General features: G+C 41.3%; 1 long non-coding RNA gene across 1 annotated transcript in view; it reads right to left on the bottom strand.

Moving 5' to 3' along the window:
- Window positions 1–23,782, bottom strand: part of LOC134739400 (uncharacterized) — a 141,586-nt gene that overhangs the window by 31,625 nt on the left and 86,179 nt on the right. The gene's annotated exons all lie outside the window — the stretch shown is intronic.

The following is a 23,782-nucleotide window of genomic DNA, read 5'->3' as shown; positions in this document are numbered from 1 at the left end:
AAAAAGGAGTAAATTCAGTTGTGAATATGTTGAGTTGAAATTTAAATAGGGAAGCAGATAAAGACAGCAGCAGGTAGCTGGATACAGAAATATGAAGCTGAAAAACATAAACATGGAATTTGATGCAGAGGAAATAACAGATCAACCCCCCTGTAAGTGTGTAAGGTAAGAATAATAAAAGTGGGCTCAAGATAGATCCATGAGGAGCACCAATATTTTTACATGTCTCTATGAAGCTGTCAGAAAAGGTAGACAATTCATGTGCAATTGCCAATGATAGTTTAAAGCACCAAATTCTGAGTCAGGCTCATTGGCCTCCCTTCCCAGATCCACCACTTAACAATCTGGGCAAGTCCATTCAATTCCCTGAGCCTCAGTTTTTTCGTGTGTAAAATGGGAATACAATAGGACACATTTGCTGTGAAAACTCAATGGAATAATGTGGGTAGAGTGTTCAGCCCAATGCCTAATACATGCACACATAAATATTTAATAAGTATTAGATACTTTAAGTGATTTGGGGAAAAAGGGCTTAACATGCTTGCGTTTTAAGATTTCTTCAGTTCTCTAAATGGGAGTTGTTCCCCAGGCCACCAGTGTAGGGAACGATCTTTAACAGGTTCTTTTGCATTTTCTCTTAAATAGATTGCTGAGCAGCCTCCAGGAATCCTTCACCTTTTCCTCTCTCTTGACAGCTTCCTGCTCCACCTTAGGGATCATTCCATGTTCTCCTCACTAGGCAAAAATATAGTAATCAATGAAACAAATCAATAAAACAGTAAGATAATTTCAAATAGTTCTATAGACTGACTGTTTACGCGCCTCCAAAATTCATATGTTAAAACATAATCCCAAATGTGGGGGGACATATTATAGATGTGATAGTATTTGGAGGTGGGTTTTGGAGGTGAGTTTTAGAGGTAGATTAGCATCTACACTCATGAATGGGATTAGTGCCATTATAAAATAAGCCTCAAAGAACTCCCTTTCCCTTTCGCCATGTGAGGTCACAGCGAGGAGATAGCCGTCTGTGAATCAGAAGGATGTCCTGATGGAAATGGACCATCCCAGGCACCGAATCTGCACTCACCTTGATCTTCGATTTCACAGCCTTCCAAATTGTAAGCAATAAATTTCTGTTTTTTATAAGCCACCCATTCTATGGTAGTTTGTAATAGCAGCCCAAATGAGGTAAAACAAATAGTGATAAAATAATGAAAAATAAACAGAGAGCAGTGATAGAATAAGTCCAAGGTGGATCTTTCCATCAGTGACACTGAACAGAAACTTAGACCCTAAATATGTGAGTGAATGTGTGGAGAGGTATGGATGTATACTAGAGTTTCTTATTTGAGCAATTATTAAAGCCAGGCACGAGGCTAGATGTCTTCCTAGATTTGCATTTCTCATTTGCAACTTTCTTTTTCCCTCTTGAATTAAGCAAACCCAACAAAAGAAGTGCTCTCCACTCCCTTTCCAGTGAGCTACAAAGAAAACGATGCTTTGAATTAGATGATAGATTTTTCTGTTTCTGCCACTCTAGGCACCTCCACAGTTTAAGGTGTTTGATGAGTGAGAATATAAGGTTCAAAGATTCTACCATGTAGAGCATGAACTAGTAGAATTTCTTTCCACTAAACTAAAATCCACAGTATCACTGCCTACTTAGAAATAACACAACAACCTCTCAAATCTGCACAGGGATTGACAGTTTGAAAACTGCTTTTGGAAACTTGATTATATTTAAGACCCACAGCCACCATATGAAACAGTATTTTCTCCAATTTGTAGATGAGGAAACTGAGGCTCAGAGGTTACATGACTTTCCAAATATGCTACGTAGTGTTGAAACTAATATTTGAAGCCATTGCCCATCTGTCTCTGGGTTCACTTTCTACCACTGTTATCCCAGGGCCCCTGAAATAGCCTTGGGTCAATTTATAACATTGGGTCTGTCTGAAATTGCTAGCATTGACTCTCAGTCAGCCATAACATGCTGCGTATGTTTACTGTGGTTTCCTTGGCCTAAGGGTAAAAAAAGACATCACTGTTTTTCTGGCTCACTCATCATGCTGAAAGACAAGACTTGACTGAAACTGTGTCCCCTACCCTCTGGACAGTCTCAAGAAGGTTTCTAATGTGGACTTGCTCAGGCTGCCCCTACGCAATGCCTCTGCTGTCCTTGAAGATCCCTTGGACACTTCATTCTCGCCTCTCATGCCCATGGCTGGTTCCATCTGCCCCTTCCCCTGTTGGCTCAGAGAATGAAACTGCTGCTAAAGGCCCTGGTAGTTGTATTTGTACTATTTCTGTTAAGCATTTTATTCCATGCCCACATCAGTCCCCGTGGTGTCAATGCAAGTTACCCTGGAGTGGAATGCTTCTTACAGCACTTCATTTAGGCCTCCCATAGGCATCCTGACATGGTCTTAACTCTGAACATCTCCGCGTTACGTATGAAGAAGCAGATGTAATCACCCAACAGGTTCTTCTTGACCACTGCACAGACCAAATCAATTCACTGTGACCATTGTATTGCAGTAAAGAGTTCAATTAATGTGAGTCCAGCCACATGAAACAACTAGAGTTGTAACTCAAATCAGTCTCCCTGAAGGCTCAGAGGTTAGGGTTTTTCAAGGATAGTTTGCTGGGCAGGGGTGTGGGGGATGAGTGCTGCTGATTGGTTGGGGGTGCAATCATAGAGGTGTGGAAAACAATCCTCCTGTACTGAGTCTGCTTCTGGGCTGGGGAGCCACAAGATAAGTTGAATCATGAGTCACAAATCTAGGTGGAATCAGCAGTTGATATGCAAAAGTCTGAAAAATAGCTCAAAGATCAATCTCAGGTTCCCCAATAGTGATGCTATTTATAGTAACGATTGGAGAAGCCACAAATCTTGTGACTTCTGGCCACATGACTCCTGGTCAGTAAGGGATTATGGAAACTATCACTACATTTTAGCAGGATTCAGGCTTCTCCCATAATCCTAAGCTAGTAGCCTTTTATTAGTCTTACAGAGGTGGTTTTAGCACCCCAGAGAAAGAGGGGATCAGTTTTAGGGAGGGACTGCTATTATCCTTGCTTCAAAGTTAAGTTTTAAACTGAATTTCTCCTGTAGTTAGCTTGGCCTATGTCCAGCAATGAGTGAAGACAGCCAGGCTGTGAGGCTAGAGGCAAAATGGAGTCAGCCATGCTAGATTTCCCCCACTGTCATGATCTTTGCAAAGACAGTTTCACAAAGACTCAATCAAGTTAAGCCATTTGTTCAAATCCAAATAGGTAGTAAATGGGGGATTTAAACCCAGGCCTGTCTGATCACGAGTCCATGTGCTTAACCTCAGTACTCCATAGGATATTGTGATTTATAAAAAGGAGTATGTATTTGGTCTTTATCCAGTTCGTGGTACAGAGCTCCAAAAACCCTTGGAATTTCCTAAGTGAGCTAAGCAGTAAAGGTGAGAGTAGAGTCTACTGTTCTTCATTACAAACTCTTTTCACACACACCTGAGCTTACGTGAATGAGGTGATTATTGGAAAGCCCAGTGACAACTACAGGATGGGGTCTGGTTGCCAGGGGAACCAACCACATAATTACAGGGTTGGAACTTCCAGCCCCACTCTCTGACCTCTGGAGAGGGAAGAGGGGTTGAAGGTTGAATTGATCACTAATAGCCAATGATTTCATAAATCATGCCTGTGTAATGCATCCTCCAAAAAACCCACAAGAAAGAGACAAAAGAAAGAGGTTCCCAGAATTTCCATTTAGTGACCACGTGGAGGTGCAGGAGGGTGGCCTTGCTCTGAGAGGGCACAGAAACTCCACACACCTTCCCTATCCCTTGCCCTACACATTCCCTCATTTGGCTGTTCCCGAGTTGTATTTTTTGGTAATAAACTGGTAATCCAATATGTTGTGTTTTCATGAGTTCTGTGAGCTGTTCTAACAAATGATTGAACACAAGGAGGGCGTCATGGGAATCTCTGATTGGGAGCTCTAGGGGTTAAGAGAAACCTTCCCCTTTGCTCTTTGAAGATTCACTAAAAGTCAACTGATTGTAAATTAAAAATAGAATCCTAAGCCCCCCACCAACTGAACACCCTTTTGGCCAAGGGGACTCCAAAGAAACGTTAAAAAATTGAGTTCCTGGCCATAAATGGAAAGGAGGTTGGAAATGTCTCATTGTACCTCTTCCTTTTTGGAGTTTAGACATAACAACTGACCAGCATTGATGTTAAAATAGAGATCATAAGGCAGACAAAAAGACTATTTGTGGCAATAAGATACCAAATTATAAACAAGACCTAAGGCCACACAAGGTAAGGGTTAAGTCACACCCATAGGCCATCACCATTGCTACATAAATCCTTATCTTAAGACATTCCTTTCTGCTGACTCCAAGTTTTAGACAGAGCCTTATTCCTTTAACCAATGGCAAATCAAAGAATGTCTGAACCTATAAGGTATAAGCCCCCACTTCAAGACATCCCATCTTCTTGGTTGAACCAATATATATCCTCCACATATTGATTTATATATTTTCCTATAACTCTCACCTTCCTAAAAGGTATAAAACCAAACTGTAATCCAACAGCCTTGGACACATTTTCTCAGTACTCCCTGAGCCTGAGGACCCTGCTTCCCAGGCCTGTGGTCATTCTTATTGTCTCAGAATTAACTTTTAAAAAATATTTTTACAGAGTTTGTGTTTTCCATTAACATGACAAAGGCAAATTAATAGGAGAAATGGCATACACATTTATTAACATGCAGGGGGAAGAATCATAGAATGATTACCCTAACCCCACAATTGGTTACGGAGGCTTATCTACCATCTTGAGGTTACAGAAAGAATGGAGGCTTGGAGCATGGCCAAAACCAGGTTATGGTGGTAAATTGAGTAATAATAACAATATAGGTTATGGGAGGGAGAAAAGAGAGGCCTGGCTAGCAAAGGTGGTTTTGTTATGTAGGTGAAACCTCACAGGTAGCAGCCCTCAAAGAGAATAGTTGGTAAACATGTCTTTGAGACCTTTAAAGGTGTCAGGCTCTTAGTTAATATTTTCTGGACCTGGAAAAGGGAGGACCTCAAAGAAAGCCTGGCAGCATCAATGCAGATATTTTCTCCAGGTGCTAATCTCCCCCACAAAAGACAGCTTTTTCAGAGATCCTTCTGGTTGCATACTCTCTGAACAGCCATCTCAAAATATGTCAAAGCAGTATATTTTGGGGTGCAATATTTTAGTTTCATTCATAGCCAAGTTAAACAGGAGCTGTGGATAACCTGGGGCTCTACTACTTGAGATTGGCATCTGAAATGGGGTGCAGTCTTGTGAAGCTTACCCCTTTTGGTGGAATCTGATGCTATCTAGAGACAGAATCAGAACTGAGTTAAATTAGGACACAGTCAGTGCCCATTGAGAAGAAGAGAATTCCTTAATGTGGGTGAGAAAAAACCTACACATTTTGGTGACCAGAAGTAAAGTGTAATGAGTAAAGAAAAGAAACAGTGTTTGTTTTCTTTTTCACTCCCCTATTCCCCTAAGGGAAAGCACTCGGTTTCAGGGAAGGGACACAAGCACACAAGTTTTGTCGAGCCAAAGCAACTCTGCTGCCTAATACGGTGCTGCACTCAGAATTGTCCCTTGATCATCCTCACGGACTCATGTCAAAATGCCTGAGATCAAGAGGTTGCAGGTAAACAGCTGAAGAAAAGAAGCAAACAGTGCTCAGTCATCAAAACATGAGGGAGCTGTCTTACACACACACACACACACACACACACAAACAATTACACACAAACACACAGTGTCTATGGGATATTTGGAGTGTAAGACAATGGCATTTTAGTAACCTGCCTCACCCTGCTCAACTGATCTGAGAGTGTGTCTGGAGGACCAGTGTACCTTCAGCCCATAGCACAGCATGTGATAAAGAGTAGGCATTCAAAATACTATTTTCAGTGAATAAATAGAAGACTGGAGTGTCTAGGTATTACTGTCTTATTATTGAAGCTTTTGAACTAATTTTTAATCACTCATTTTCTAAAAAGGAGCAGTGAGTTTTAAAGATGAGAGCCAAGTTGAATATATGCCTGAGTTCAAACGGGACCTTTCACAAGCTATTTGGTTTTCTGAATTTCAATTTACCAAACTGCAGTAAAGAGCTAGTCCCAGAACAGTGCTCACCCAGAACAGCGAGCACAGGATACATATTCATTCTTTCTCCTTCTTTATTGGTAACTTTGATCCTCAGTGACCTCTTTTTATCTGACCCTTCAAGGTGCAAACAACAGGAAATAATCTTAGGAGTCAGGACACCTGATCTTAGCACTAAATCTCTGGGCAGTCAGTTAAACATTCAGGACAGCCACCTCTCACATGCCTAATCAATAAAATAAGACAGGAGTAGGCATCTTAGCAGGTATTTGTAAAAAGGAAATTCGACTCTACCTTCAGCAGAAAACATAACAAATCCCACTTTTTCAGTCTTGCTGTGGAGGTATCCTGTGCATTGTGGAATGTTTAGAACCATCCTGGACCCCTCCTTTCTTTGTGTTAAACAAAAGATATTGTACATCCTCTATCCCTACCCTTCACCTACAAGCAAATGTATACCCTACTTAGAATAAGAATTAAAAACAAAACACACTCCTGGGTACAAATTTGAGTCCTCACCACATTTTCATCCCTTGCTATCTGAAGAGAGGCAGGAATCCTTCTCCCTCCTACTCTCATACCAGCCAAGGCCACAGGCTCGTTTCATAGCCTCTGGAGGCTACTCCATAGTAAGGACCATACTGCCTCCCTAACCCTTCCTTACTGCTATTTAAAACCTTGTCACAGCCCGCATAGTGGTTCATGCCTGTAATTCCAGCACTTTGGGAGGCTGAGGTGGGTGGATCCTTTGAGCTCAGTGTTTGAGACCAGCCTGGCCAAAATGGCGAAACCCCACCTCTACTAAAAACACAAAAATTAGCTGAGCATGGTGGCATGTGCCTGTATTCCCAGCTACTTGGGAGGCTGAGGCACAAGAATCACTTGAATCCAGGAGACAGAGGTTGCAGTGAGCAGAGATCATGTCACTGCTGTCCAGCCTGGGCGACAGAGTGAGACCTTGTCTCAAAAATAAATAAATAAATAAATAAAACCTGGTCGCTCATCCCCTGGAAAAGCAGAGCACATCCATTCTTACTCTGCAAACCTGTAGATTTCTGGTCTCCAAATTCTACTTAATCTTTTGAGAACATCAAGCTTTTTTGTCAAAATTGTGGGGACTTGATCCAACAGTTCAATTTCTGGGTACATATCCAAGATAATTGGAAGCAGGATCTGAAGAGATATTTGTATACCTATGTTCCCATGTTTCTAACAGTGTTATTCACAATGGCCAAAAGGTGGAAGCAACCCACATGTCCACTGATGGATGAATGGATAAACCAAATGTGGCATATTTAAGCAATGTGGTTTTATTCCACCTCAAATAAGAAGAAAATTCTGACACGTGCTAAAAAATGTATGAAACTTGAGGACATTACGCTAAGTGAAATAAGCCAGTCACAAAAAAAACAAATATTGTGTGATTACACTTATAAGAGGTACATAGAATGGTCAAATTCATAGAAACCTGATGGTTACCAGGGCTAAGGAAAATGAGGAATGGGGAGTTAGTGTTTAATAAATACAGAGTTTCACTTTTGCAAGATGAAAAAGTTCTGGAGATTGGTTGCACAACAATGGAAATATACTTAATCCTAGTCAACTGAACACTAAAAAAGGGTCAAGATGGTACATTTTCTATTATATGTATTTTACCACAGGCAAGAATAAAGTTAAAATAAAAAACAAAAATGGAGCATCCTATATCCCCTCTCCATCTCTGCAGCATAGATTCCATAACCTACTCAATAGTTGTGTGTCTGCATTTTGCTTGCACTCACTCTTGTTTCTTAAAGTTATAGGAGAAACTTTCTTCCTCTCTGCATGATCCTTCCTTGGCCATTGCAATAGGAATGTTCACCCTCTCCTTGTCCTTTCCACTTCTCATGAGGAGGTGAGGCTTGTCTTACTAGGACAGGACAACACATCTCTTCCTTTCTTCTTTCCCTCTCCCTTTCTGGAGCCCAAACTCTGTGTCTTCTCTAATTCCCACCTTTTTCTTCATTAGGGTCACATGTGAGCTGTCTTCTGCATCCTGCCCCCATGGGATATGCTTTTTCCAGGTCCTGCATTGGGTAACATGGTCCATTTCAGCCATGGTGCCAAGCTCAACTGTCCAACTGCAGCTTTGCTCGCAATAAAACTGGCTTCCTTAGAATTATTATCTGGTTCCTGGGGCTATTTTTTACTTGGTTCAGAACCCATAGAAGATCAGTCATGATTAGTTATTGCCCTCTCTACCCAAAGGTCCAGAAACAAAGCACTCTTTTTGGTTTTGTATGAACCTTGAAAAACATGAGAAGCAATGGCCTAAATTAATACCCAAATAATATAGTGTGTTCCACCCATTATTCAACAATTATACTGGTAGTTGGTCACTCTCTTAATATGTTTTTTATTTTTTATCATATTTTTAAGACAGAATCTCACTCTGTCACTCAGGCTAGAATGCAGTGGTGTGATCTTGGCTCACTGCATCCTCCATCTCCCAGGTTCAAGCAATTCTCCTGCTTCAGCCTCCTGAACAGCTGTGATTACAGGTGCCTGCCATCATGCCTGGCTAATTTTTGTATTTTTACTAGAGACAGAGTTTCACCTTGTTGGCCAGGCTGGTCTCGAACTCCTGGCCTCAAGTGATCCACCTGCCTTGGCCTCCCAAAGTGCTGGGATTACAGGCATGAGTCACCATGCCTGGTTTATCTTAGCATGACTTGAAGTTGTCACTTCACTGAGAAGATCTTAGGTTCCCCTTTACAGCTCCAAGCTCTGTGCCAGGTGCAGAGTAAAGCTCATGTCTGTTCATTGATTGATTGATGGTTATTAGAACACAAAAGAGAAAATAATTCTCTAAGAACTGCCCTTTTTGGTCACTTTTACATGGGCGTGGGCAGATGTCACCCTTAGTAGTTGGCAGCATGATAGAGCAAAAAGAATTGGAAACTGGGAATAAGAAATGTCTCATCTAACTGATTTAGATGAATCATTCATTTAAATTTGGTGAATTTAGGCATCAAGTTGTGTGGCAAATTGCTCACCCTTCTGAGTCTCCATTTCCTTGTCTATAAAATTAGGGTCTTTGCATTGATGTCTAAACTCCCTTCTATTTTAAACATACTCTTAATTGTATGACTCAATTGTACTTTCATCTCTGTATTTAAGAGATTAAAGCAGAAAAAACCATCCCTTCCCCTCCCACTGCCTCTGGCCTGAAGAAGTATCCAGCAAGCATTTTCCTTTTTGCAGGCATATGGAGGATCCAGCAGGCTGTTGAACCATGATATCAAATGCCAGTCAGATGATCCCCCACTGGGTTTTTAAATCAACATGGAATGGTTCTGACCCAGTGTGAGAGCAGCTGAAATTGACAATCCAAGGGTGTCTGTGGGAGGTAGCCCAAGGAGCACTCTTGATAATCAAAAGGAACAAAGATGTTCCTTTCATCAAACTATCAAAAACAAATCTAAGCCATGGGTTGTTTTTGGAGCAACACCATCCCTCCCTCCTTATTCATCCCCGCATTCCACAGTTCTTCCCTCCCTGGCTTAGCAGCTTGCCACAGGGGGAGTAAGCCCCCGTGGGTTATGAGCTGTCAGGCTCCGCATTTAAATATTACTCACCCAGCTTAGTTCAAGGTACAGGTCAGCCAATAGTATTAAGTTAACTACATTGGGAAATACATTATCTTTTGGGTCACAGGGGTACCATTCAGTGAACAGCAACAGGATTTCCTGGTTGATAAATGGTTCCACAAGAGGTTATAGCTTGCCTGCCCTAGAAATAATAGCAATAATCCCCTACATTCATATTCCACTCTGGAGTCTATAGAGGATTTTCACATCCATTATCTCTTAGGACTTTCTCGAGGGAGTCAGCCCAGCTCAGGAGAGAGGGCAGAGCACAGACATCAGCTCTCATGCCTGCTTCCCAGTACGCCACGCTATGACTGGGAAGTTGTGTTGCCTCTTGGCACCTCAGTTCACGAACTATAATCAGGAAATGCCAATAACATCTGCCTTGTAGAGAAACCAAGGAGATCAAATGAGGTGATGTTTGTGCATATTAAAAAATGATGTCATGGAAAAGAATCTATTAGAAGTGCTCTATAGGAGCAAAATTAAAAATCATAAAAATAAGCTTTAATTTACCTGCTAAAACCTTATAAAACTACAAAACCAGTAGAGCTAAAAGTCACTTAAAGATATTTCTCTTTATTTTTTATTTTGTTTAGCATTCATTTATTGGGTACCTTTGCACAATACCTGTTAAAGCTAATCTCTGCCATCTAAGTACTTGGGACATTAAGATACATATAGATGTAACTACAGCTATGACTTAAGATAGAGACTAGAAATCAGGAAGCAAGGTCAGTCTAGTAAAAGTTACAATGACTGCAACTTATGTGATGCCATTAAAGGAATCCTGAGGAATGAAATTATGCTGGACTGTGGCACTGATACAAAAGAGCTATCGGTTATCAATGTCCCATAAATATCTATCAATTATCAATGTCCCATTATATGGCAGGTAGTAGAAGTACCTCTCTAATCCTGGCCATCACCCTGAAAGGTACTATTATTATTATCACCATCATCCCCATATTACAGAAGGGATAATTGAGACTAAGGAAAGTTAACTATCATGTCAGCATATAAAACATCTGAGTCTGGGCTCACAACGTTGTCTGTCTGAAGCCAGTGCCTTTGTCTCCTGCCCTGCACTATGCAATTTGCTTTCTTAGAAATCAGAGAAGAGGAAACCCCTGATATAAGTTTTTTAATTTTTTTGTTGGGCCCTGAAAGACCCAGAGAAAAAGATTATGAAGTAAGCCATTTCAGGAGGAGGTCACAGCATGAATAAATTATGAAAAAATATCTTTGGAGATATTGAGGTGTCCAGTCTGCCTAAAGAGGTGTTTGGTAATGGGCTATTCATTACCAGAAATTCTAACCACCTTTTGAGTTCAGATCTCCTAAAGACCAAGTGAACAGATGACTTCCAATGATTCCTTCCTCAAAAAATGCCCAGGCCCTTGCCTCTGTAACCCTCCCTGTAATCATTACAATCACTCTGTTGCTTCCACTTGTCCCCATCTGCTCCAGACCAATCCCCAGTGCAAGTTCCATATTTACAATAAGTACTTGATTGTTTACTAAATGGTGAATGACACTGTCCTATGCTACACTAGCCTGCTGGTTTGGTTTGATTTCCATCTCCACTTCTAGGGTAGAAATAGGAAGCTCAAATGCCAATATTGGCAGACACCCCCCACCATGACACCCCGCTGAAAATGTCAAATAGAGTATTGTGCTTCCAGGCTAACATATACTGGGGACAAGCTGATTTTTCCTCTTTTTTTTTTTGACATTGACATTTCTTTCTTTCTTTATGTTGATATTGATTCCCAAAAGATAACTTATTTTGTAACATCCATGTTTGATAGGGTGCAATTATGGAACATTCAACAGAGAAGGACAAATGAGGTAATGCATGACAACGACAAATGGGACAGAGGCTCCAACAAATAGTAGATACAGTTGGTCCTTGAACAACATGGAGGTTAGGGGCACTGACTCCAAAATCCTGCACAGTCCAGAATTCACATGCAAATTTTATCTCCCCAAAGACTTAAATACTAATAGCCTTCTATTAACCAAAAGCCTTGTCAATAACATTAACAGTCCATTAACACATATTTTGTATGTTATATGTATTAATATACTGTATCCTTATAATAAAGTAAACTAAAGAAAGGAAAATGTTATTAAGAAAATCATAAAGAAAAAATGTTTACTATTTATTAAGTGGAAGTGGATCATCATAAAGGTCTTCATCCTCATCGTCTCCATGTTGAGTAGGCTGAAGAGGAGGTAGAGGAGGTGTTGGTCTTTGCTGTCTCGGGGTGGCAGAGGCAGAAGGAAATCTGCCTATACCTGGACCCACACAGCTCAAATCTGTGTTGCTCCAGGGTCAATTGTATAGGCAATACCTATACCTCCTTTTCTACTACAAAAAAAAAAAAAAAAAAAAAAAAGCCCTATCAATAAGAAGAGTCAATGGCATCCATTTGTATCAGTTTAGAGTAACCTGGCTATAAAACAGGTGAAATAGACTCTGCCTAACTTAACAGAAACATTCCTGGAGTTCAGCAAATTAAAGAAAGATTTGGATAACCAGGCTTCGGACAATACATGAACCAGAGATACTCTGAGCATTGGTTCATTCATTTGCTTGTCCATTCCACAAGTATTTTTGAGTGCCTGCATTACCTGGAATTGCTCTAAGTACTAAAAATGTACCACATCCAGTGGTGATGGATGTGGTTGCAAAAACTAATGAGCACATTTTCAGGACATAACTGCTGTATGCTCAAATTCCAGTGCCTGCCATCACTGTAAGGCCCTGCTCAAGTTTCTGTTCTCATGAAAGAGTCTGAACAAACTAACCTGGATCAGTGCCTACTTCCTTGGCTAGTGTTGGCAGGGCCAGGCGGAGTTCTTGCAGAGTACCTGAATGAACACTCCCGCCATGAACACATCCGGAAACAATGAGGAAAAGGTACTTAACCAGAGGAAAATTGTGATGCTTTTACCAAAAAAAAAAAGTGGGAAAGAGATGCTGAGAAAATAAAAACAATTCTTGTCTACTTTTCTATCTGAGAAGATAGCATAAGATCAGACATGTGAAGATGTTGGCATAGTCCCTAGCACAAAGTAAGCACTTGATGAATAAATAACAAAAATGATTAAAAATTCATCTACTATGTGATGAGACATCAGAGCATGTGAAGTAATTAATTAGGCTATTGACTATTGCTTTACCTACAAATATATAGTCAACATGTCAGCACTAAGATGTCAGCTCTAAATTATTTATGAAATTTGGAAAAGCATTAATAAAAGTATTTGAAGTGAGGAAAGTGTTGGTCCTGCTTTTCCTGGTGCTGGTCAGACTTCAATTTAATCAAACATATAATTAAGCACATATTATATATCAAATCCTTGGAGCAGAGTACACAGATTTTAAGAGGACTCAGCAAACAGGGAACTATGATCACAGCCTGGGAGAGACAGAGAGAGAGACTCTATCTCAGAAAAAAAAAAAAGAGAGAGAGAGAAAATGGATAGTGGTAATAGTTGCACAACACTGTGAATATCCTTAATGCTACTGAATTGTACATTTAAAAATGATTAAAATGGTAAATATTATGTAGATTTTACAATAAAAAAATCAAAGAAAAAAGTAAAAACAATCTGAAAACTATGACATATGTGAAATGTTTGAAAAGATGAGAGCATTTGGCCTGAGGTCATGGTACTTACTATGCATGTCTAGTTATATGCAATTCTAGTTGAGGAAGCGCCTTCCTCCTGGAAAGGAGAGAAAGTTTCAGGCCAATATCTTGTGACTTGTGAAAGCAAAGATTTAAAGCAAGGGCAGGAGAGTAACTTAGGTATGGCAAGGACAAAGGCGTATGCATGCACACTCTGGTGCCTGGTGTACATGTGTGAGAAAAACAAAATCTCTAGAATGCTTGCCATTGCTGCTTGCAATATCCACCACAACTTTGATTTATCCCAAAAGTACTGTAAATGAAGCTCAAATGAGTTCTAGTTTTAAATGGCTATTCAAAGAAGGAAACTTTTGAGAACTGGGAAAAAAATCTGAAATAAATATCATAAAATGGAGGTTCAAACCCTCCTTCTGTCACTTGGCCAATTGCGTAACCTTGACAGCCAATGAATGTTATCCCTAGCATTCCACATCTTCCACTATTTCTGAGCATCCAAATATGTTTCTATTTTTTATTGCTGTGAAACAAGCCACCCCAATCTCCCGGGCATAGAATAATAATCATTTATTATCATCTCCTTGTTAGAGGGTTTATTGGGCTCAGCTATGTGGTTCTCACTCAGGGTGTCTCAGGCAGTTGAAGCCCAGCAGTGTCTGTGCCTGGAGTCATTAGGAAGGCTGGTTCACATGTCTCTTGGTTCATGCAGGCTATTGGCTAAGACCACACTAGCAACTGTAGCCAGAACACATACTGGATCCTTTCCATGCGTCTTGGGCTTCCTTACAGCATGACAGTTGGTTTCTAAGAATGAGCATCGCAAGAGAGTCAGGCAGAGACTACATAGCCTTTTATGACCTAATGTTGAAAATCTTGATGGGTCACTGCCACAACATTCTGTGTATTATGGAGTCACTAAGGTCAGCCCATATTCAAGGGGAGGAGAATTGGACTCCATCACTTGATGAGAGAAATGCCAATGAATTTGCAGACCTGTTTTAAAACCACTACAGTCTATCCTCTAGCTGCACACATTTACATTCCTTCCACATAAAAATTAACTTCCTATGCTTCGAAGACATCTCCCACCACCAAGCAGTTTCATTTATTATGACTACAGGCTCAAGCTTTAAGTTCAAGATCTAATCACCAAATTTTTATAAAATGGAAATGACTCTTTCCCCAACTACATGACATGACTACATCAAGGACCATGTTAAGTATAGGTGAGTATATATATATATATACACACATATATACATACACACACAAAAAAAATTTATACACAAACATAAAATCATGAAGCCTTTTTAAAAATAGGAACTGTTAATTATACATAAAGCATCTCCATTCGTGCAATTTTTATGTCTCCTTCCAGGTAATTAATTTTATGGAAATATACAATCCTCCTCCTGCCTACACCTCTCCCACATACATACTACCTTCCTAGTACTCTGGGGAATATTGGGCAAACATTCTCACCACAAAATTATATTAAGAAGTTAAATAAACATTAAATATTGTATGATACATGCATCACACAGGGAACGTTGTTTATGGATGCTGAGATTTTCTAGGCAACCTCAGAATGCTAATACGTTTAACATCAACTATTGCCTCCTTGTTCTGAGATGGCATCTAAGATATGGAGATATGTCTTTTTCTGAATTTACTCTCAAGTACTTCTGGAATTTCACTATTTTTCTGAGTTTGGGCAGTAGCTAGGAAAACATCTATGAGACAAAGATGGCTGGTTACTTTCCCAATATCTCTTCTCCCAGATGATAAATATTTTTGCTAAGCATAGGGCCATTCAGCCAAAGAGTTGGTTTCCTAATCTCTCTTGAAGCTAGGTGTAGACACGTGTCTATATTACGGTCAGTCGTATGGAGTAGAAGTGCTGAGTTGTAACTTCTGAGTCAGGCCCTTGGCATACAATAAGCCTAGCTTCCCTTTCTCTTCTTGACTTCCTATTGGCTGGAATGTGGACTCGATAGTGGGAGCTCCCACTATCTATGTTAGACCACTATCTATATTAAACCACTGTATAAGACCACAAGGTGATAAATGCATGTTGACATTGGCAGAGCAATAAGAACTTCCATATCAGCCTGACATGATATACTTGGCTGCTTACATACTCAGTTACCTAAGAGAGAAAAAGCTTTTATCTGGCGTGACTGTGTTGTAGTAGGCAAAGGGAATGTTAACTGGTGAACCCTTTCCGATTTTGGTCCACAATCATCTCTCAGAGATGCCCAGCATTGGCCAACCTCCATTCCTTCTGTCCTCCAGGAAGTCATGGGCTACCCAGGGAATGTTTCCTGTGTGCCTTGCATTCCACCTGACCCACATCTGTCACCAAACTGCTCAGATTCATCAGAGGGAAGGAGACTAAAAACTAACTTGGTTGATTAACATGTTGCTTCTAGTGTTCTCATGTCTCAAACAGTTCTTCCAAGAACCTATTGACAGGAACAACACTGAAAAAATTTACAATTGAAAATTTCCAGGCAATGAGGAATCGGAGTGGGCCCCACCAAAAGCAACCACCTCTTCCACTGCCCTCAGTAGGAGCCCAGCCATCAGTGCACACCTGCTGATTGCTGCAGACAGTCCCTCCTGCCTCCTGCTTCCTGCTTAGCTCTCCAACACCCATTCCCCTTCACAGAACAACACTGTAGTTGAAACTTTCTATCAACAGGAACAAACAAGAGACATTACAATTAGATAATGGATTTTGTCCTTAATTTAAAATCATAGCACCTTAGGGAAGACTGCAAGACAGAATCTCTCTTCTGGGTTTTTGTGTACACCTATGGAGTTCCTGGACTCATTTTAGCATTTGTGTATACTCAGACTTGTTGCAGACCACTGACAATAGGCCTTGCAGTCCTGGTTTTAAATTCTGGCTTGGTATACCACAAAACAACACACTGTGGCCACAGGCAATCATGCAATCAACAAAATACTTCAACACTCAAGTGGGGATACGGCATTTGCACAAATGAGGCACACTGATTTGCCAAGCAGTAACTATAACAGCAAAGCAGAGAGACCAGCCTTGTAAGAAATAGCTATTTCAGCCTCAATGACATGATAGCTATTCTGAGCACCTCTATTTAATCAAACTAAAAATTCACTGAGTGCTTATCCCACACCAGACACACACCCTACAGGTGAAAGGGAGACAAAGATGACTATGATAAAGTCCCAACTCTCAAGTGAACAGGTTGATAAACAAAAGACTGTAATTCTGTAGAATTTTCAAATGTCTGGAAAGTGTTATAGGAACACGGATGAGGGAGCAATCACCTCTGCCTGGCATCAGACAGCCTAGAAAGATTTAAAAAGGCAACACTTGAGTCAGGTCATAAAAAGTGAACCAGTACTCACCAGGTAGTCAAAGAAGGAAGAGTGCTCCAGGTAGTCAGGGATGAAGGCTATGTAGACAGGAAAAGGCACGGTGTCTGCAGGAGGACAGCAACCAGGGATGAAGCTGCAAGGTGTGGTTGTCAAACACCAGCGCATAAAGAACCCCTGAGGGGCTTATAGGAACTACTGTGCCAACACCCACCAATATTAAATCAAAATTTCTGGAGATGGAGATGAGCTTCAGGACTTTGTAAAAACTCCTCCAGGAACACTAATAAGCAGCCAAGGTTAAAACCAAGATAAGTCTGTGTGTGTGTGTGTGTGTGTGTGTGTGTAGTGAACACCTAGGTCTGCTCTCTTAACAAATGTCAACTACATGATACAGTATTATTAACTGTAACCACCATACTGTCCATTAGATCTCCAGAACTTTCTCATCTGATAACTGAAACTTTGTACCCTTTGATCACCTCTCTATTCCCCCTTCTCACACACCCTGGCAAATACCATTCTACTCTTTGCTTTTAGGAGTTCAATGTTTTTAGATTCCCCATAGAAGAGAGTTTATATTTGTCTTTCTGTTTCTGGTTTATTTCACTTAGCATAATGTCATGTAGCTTCGTGCATGTTGTCCCAGGAGGAAACGATGTGAGGCGATAGATATGTTAATTAGCTTGACTGTGGTATACGTTTCACAATGTATACATATATCTTTGTACATTACACTGTACGTCTTAAATATCTATACTTTTATTTGTCAATTATATCTTCATAGAGCTGAGGAAATAATAAAAAAATAAAAACCAAGATCAAGAAAGGCTCCAGATGTTGCCCTGAATAATGATGCAGTCTTCTGGGAAACGGGAATCCTAGGCAGACCTGGCCCCCTTATCTGCAGGTTTTAGGTGATAAATATCTATGTAAGGTTATGTAATGTCATGCTGTCTGGGGGCAGCAGATGGGTGACCAAGAAATTCATTTCTTGGAGAAAATCAGAGTTATCGACAGAGCCAAGTTCCCTTCATCCCAGTCCTGTGAAACTGTCCTAATTCTAAAACAGTAAAGTTCATACACTTTAGACTGGCCTCAAATATAAAAGAAAGAAAAAGGGGGAGCGAGGAGGGAGCAGAAGAGAGGGACACCCTGTGATGACTGGTAACTTGATAGGAAACTCACTTCACTTTTTTTTTTTTACAGCATATGACACAGCAGAAAGTATCTCAGTATTTATGTGCTGGGACTGATTCTCAGGCAACGATGGTGGGCAGGTCTCTTGGGCTACACCCTGCTACTGACAGAGCAAAGAAAGGAAGCTAGATATGCTGTCCACTGGGCTCAAGCTTCTTTTTGTTTGGAAAGTCATTTTCACCCCACACCCATGCCCTGGTCACAACCTGCAACCACTCGGTCTGGCCTCATCTCAGGTCATTTGTGTTGTTATTTATATAAGGGAATACCCGAGGCTAGATAATTTATAAGGAAAGCAGGTATATTTGGCTCACAGTTTTGCAAGATATACAAAAAGTATGGTGCCAGCATCCGCTTCCAGCTAGGGCCTCAGGCTGCTTCCACTCGTGGTGGCAGGTGAAGGGGAGCTGGTGTGTGCAGAGAGCACATGGCCAGAGAGGAAGCCAGAGACAGAGAAAGGGGAGGGAGGTGCCAGGCTCTTCCAAGCAACCAGTTCTTGCGGGAACTAACAGAATAAGAACTCACTCATTAACATTAAGATGGCACCAAGATGTTCATGAGGAATCTGTCCCTTGTGACCCAAACACTTCCTATTAGGCTCCACCTTTAGCTCTGGGGATTCAATTTCAACCTGAGATTTGGAGGGGTCAGATATCCAAACCACACCCTTTGGTCTTTGAACAGTAAGCTGTCCCCCATCAGTCCTTCTTGTTGTCCCTCACGTCAGGGTTGCAGAGAAAAACTATGGAAAGTTGGGAGTGCAGGAGGTCATCATTGTAATTTACTGGAAGGACTCACAGAACTCAGCAAAGCTGTGAGACTCAGTTACGGTTTATTATAGAGAAAAGATTACAGATTAAATTTAGCAACAGGAAAAGGTACATACAAGAAGGTCTGGGAGAGTTCCAGGTGCAAGAATCTGGTTGTTGTCTCCCAGGAAAGTCACATGGACAACACACACTCCTTCCAGCAATGATACATGGCAACATGCACAGAGGATTGAAAACAAAGGGAGCTTGCTTGAACATTGGTGTCTAGGTCAAGTCCATAGACCTGACTGCTTGCCCATATGGCTGACCTTAGCCTTCAGTCCTTCCAGAGGTCCAGCTGATACAGTGTCGCCCAAGGTCTCCATGATAAATCACATTATTGGCATAGAAATGGGCCAGGCATGGTGGCTCATACCTGTAATCTCAGCACTTTGGGAGGCCGAGGCGGATGGATCACCTGAGGTCAGGAGTTCGAGATCAGCCTGACCAACAGGGTGAAACCCCAACTGTACTAAAAGTACAAAAAATTAGCTGGGCATGGTGGCTTATGCCTGTAGTCCCAGCTACTTGGGAGGCTGAGGCAGGAGAATCACTTGAACCCAGGAGGTGAAAGTTGCAGTGAGCCGAGATCACACCACTGCACTCCAGCCTGAGCGACAGAGCGAGACTCCATCTCAAAAAAAAAAAAAAAAAAAAAAAAAAGAATAGGCAATACCATTCAGGACATAGGCATGGGCAAGGACTTCATGTCTAAAACACCAAAAGCAATGACAACAAAAGCTAAAATTGACAAATGGGATCTAATTAAACTAAAGAGCATCTGCACAGCAAAAGAAACTACCATCAGAGTGAACAGGCAACCTACAAAATGGGAGAAAATTTTCGCAACCTACTCATCTGACAAAGAGCTAATATCCAGAATCTACAATGAACTCCAACAAATTTACAAGAAAAAAACAAACAACCCCATCACAAAGTGGGCAAAGGATATGAACAGACACATCTCAAAACAAGATATTCATGCTGCCAAAAGACACATGAAAAAATGCTCATCATCACTGGCCATCAGAGAAATGCAAATCAAAACCACAATGAGATACCATCTCACACCAGTTAGAATGGCAATCATTAAAAAGTCAGGAAACAACAGGTGCTGGAGAGGATGTGGAGAAATAGGAACACTTTGACACTGTTGGTGGGACTGTAAACTAGTTCAACCATTGTGGAAGTCAGTGTGGCGATTCCTCAGGGATCTAGAACTAGAAATACCATTTGACCCAGCCATCCCATTACTGGGTATATACCCAAAGGACTATAAATCATGCTGCTATAAAGACACATGCACACGTATGTTTATTGCAGCACTATTCACAATAGCAAAGACTTGGAACCAACCCAAATGTCCAACAATGATAGACTGGATTAAGAAAATGTGGCACATATACACCATGGAATACTATGCAGCCATAAAAAATGATGAGTTCATGTCCTTTGTAGGGACATGGATGAAATTGGAAATCATCATTCTCAGTAAACTATCGCAAGGACAAAAAACCAAACACCGCATGTTCTCACTCATAGATGGGAATTGAACAATGAGAACACATGGACACAGGAAGGGGAACATCATACTCTGGGGACCGTTGTGGGGTGGGGGGAGGGGGGAGGGATAGCATTAGGAGATATACCTAATGCTAAATGTCGAGTTAATGGGTGCAGCACACCAGCATGGCACATGTATACGTATGTAACTAACCTGCACATTGTGCACATGTACCCTAAAACTTAAAGTACAATTAAAAAAAAATGATATTCCAGGTGCTTAGAGGTGATCTCCCAGAAGATAGTCAAGGCCCAAACCTTTCATTGCTCAAGGTTAGTCCTTTACTGTTCAGAACTGGTCACATTTTGAAGTTTAGTAGAGCAGGGCTGACATCCTTCTGCTCCCACTTCCTGGCTGAGTGGCCTTGGGAAGATTCTTCAGGCTCTCTGAGCCTACTTTGCTTTACTTGCAACATGGAGATAATATCTTAGCTGACTGTTCAGAGCAAGGATGAAGCAAGGATGTGATAAACTGCAAAAGTAGTGAAAATTAGTTACATCCTGACTCAACCCAAAATGAACCAGAGGTTATTCTTGAGGGAAGATCATAGATTTGCAATACCTGGGGCATGTGCATTTGCAGAGAAAAATATCATTTCTATAGGGACACATCATCATTTCACTCAGCAGGCATTTCTGGGGTGCCTATGTGAGCCATATCCTGAAGAGGCAGGAATGAGGAAGGTACATTTCTGAGCAAGTTGCTGTGATTTGGAAAGTGGTGGACGTAAGGATATTAGTTAGCCTGCAGATTAGCTCTGTCCCAGTGAGATGAGAAGCAATCTGCCTGTCCCAACTTCCCAAATGCCCAGAGTCAGCGTCTCTCACTAGGCACATCTCGTGGTTGGGCTCCGTGTGCTGGAACACCCTATAACTGCGGCCCCCAACCTTTTTGGCACCAGGAACCAGTTTCGTGGAAGATGATTTTTCCATGGACTGCGGAGGGGGGCAGTTCAGGATGAAACAGTTCCACTCAGAGCATTAGGCATTAGATTCTCATAAGGAACTCACAACAAAGATCCCTCACATGCTCAGTTCACAGTAGTATTCATGCTCCTGTGAGAATCTGATGCCACCGCTGATCTGACAGGTGGCAGAGCACAGGCAGTAATGCTCACTCACCACCCCCACCACTCACCTTCTGGTGTGAGGCCCTGGTTCCTAACAGGCCATTGACCAGTACTAGTCTGTGGACTGGGGGCTGGGGACAACTGCTGTATAAGATACAATTGCTGGCCAGGCACGGTGGCTTGTGCTTGCAATCCCAGCACTTTGGGAGGCCGAGGAGGGCAGATCACGAGGTCAGGAGGTTGAGACCATCCTGGCTAACACAATGATACCCCATCTCTACTAAAAAAAAAATACAAAAAAATTAGCTGGGCACGGTAGCACATGCCTGTAGTCCCAGCTATTCAGGAGGCTGAGGCAGGAGAATCGCTTGAATCTGGAAGGTGGAGGTTGCAGAGAACCGAGATAACACCACTGCACTCCAGCCTGGGTGACAGAGCGAGACTCAGTCTCAAAACAAACAAACAAAAAATACAATTGCTAGATATAATTGCTTTTTCTCCCCTTAACTACAACTTTAAAAAAATACCCTTAACAATGTAACAGCACACACACACACACACACACACACATACACACATTTCTCATATTCTTAGAATATTGCTTTCACTTTATATACAACACCTGGCATCGGAGAGCTTGGAGGAGGCGTTTTAAATATGCTGTGCTCTCTTGCAGATGTTTTGAAACATCTTTCAAAAGTGGATTACAAAATATTAATCCACAAAAGTGGATTACAAAATATTAAATTGGAAAATTTTCCTTCTATGTTGTATTTTTTTGGGACTCAAAAATCTCTAGTCTCCAGGTCTTAAGTCCTGTGATATAGTTTGGATGTGTGTCCCTGCCCAAATCACATATTAAAATGGAATCCTGAATGTTGGAAGTGGGGCCCATTGGGAAGTGTTTGGGTCATGAGGGGAGGCGGTTTCTCATGAATGCTTTAGCGCCATCTCCCTTGGTACTGTCCTCATGATAGTGAGTTCTCATGAGATCTAGTCATTTAAAAGTGTTTAGCATCTCCCCACTCTCTCTCTTGCTCCTGCTTTCAGTCACATGCCTGCTCCCTCCTTGCCTTCCTTTACAACTGCAAACTTCCTGAGGCCTCCCAGACACAGAAGCCACTATACCTTCTGTACAGCCTGCAGAATCATGAGCCAACTCAACTTCCTTTCTTATAAATTACCTAGTCTCAGGTATTTCTTTACAGCAATGCAAGAACAGACTAGTACAGCCTGTATAGTTTGGTGTCAGTCACTCATCAATTCAACAAAATTTTATTGAGTACCTACTATGTGCTATCAGTATTATAAGCAATAGCAGTGAAAAAAAAAAAAAACAAAAAACAAATAGATGTTTAAAATCCCTGCCTTTGTGGCACTTACATTCTGGTGGACTCTGACAGAATATTGGCTTTGGAAAGTTATGAGCTAAGCACAAATCACTTATCAACTGTGAGACCCTGAGCACCTGACCAAATCCACCTGAGCCTCTGTCATCATTTTGAAACAGACCTAAAAATACCAGCTTCCTAGGGTTATTGTGAAAATAAACTAAGCAACCATAATAAAGCACCTAGAACAATTTTGGCTTATAGAAGCTGCTAGATGTCTATTAGGTTTTCTTTCCCTTCTACCATTTATTTCCAGGACCCCATGCTATCCTGGTTATAAAGCCAAGGGAAGAGAAGGCATTATTAGGTGCAGATTAATTAGAAGGAAGACATGCTTGTCACTGGACAAACTCAGGTAAAACTTAGGTCTGGTGTCTTGACCTGCTTACCTACTATTTCATCCTTACTCACTCAAACAAAGAAGATACTGACAGATAGAAGGAAAGACTCCAGGGCATGGTGAGGAGACCTGATTTTAATTCTAGCTCCTCAAACAATAGCTATATATCTTTGTGGAATTTACTTTTCAGTCTCAATTCCCTGACCTGCAAGATGAGGGGCAGTACTAGATCCGTGTTCTCAAGCAAGGCTACCCACTAGAATCCTCTGGGGAGCTCTCACAACCTACAGAGTCCTAGAAAATTACACCAGAATCCTTGGAGGAATTCTGTAAAAGCTGCCCTGCTATGAAGCCAGGACTGAGAACTTCTGGGCTGCCCTTCAGCTCTAATACTCAGGACTACTGGGCTGGCAAACTCATATTAGTTTTAAGACAATTACCAGGTTTCTAGATTCTACTCATGTATTATCTTATTGAATCCTCAAAACAACCTCAAAATGTAGGTATCACGATCCTCAGGATACAGGTTAGAAAAGGAGAGATTCCTTAGCTTGCTTCAAGTCACACCCAGTAAGTTGTAGAGCTGAGATCTAAACATGAGT

This window comes from Pongo pygmaeus, chromosome 3 (genome assembly GCF_028885625.2).
Source record: "Pongo pygmaeus isolate AG05252 chromosome 3, NHGRI_mPonPyg2-v2.0_pri, whole genome shotgun sequence".
Taxonomy (NCBI): domain Eukaryota; kingdom Metazoa; phylum Chordata; class Mammalia; order Primates; family Hominidae; genus Pongo; species Pongo pygmaeus.
Note: the sequence above shows the minus strand (reverse complement) of the source record. Positions and strands in the feature narration are given on the sequence as shown.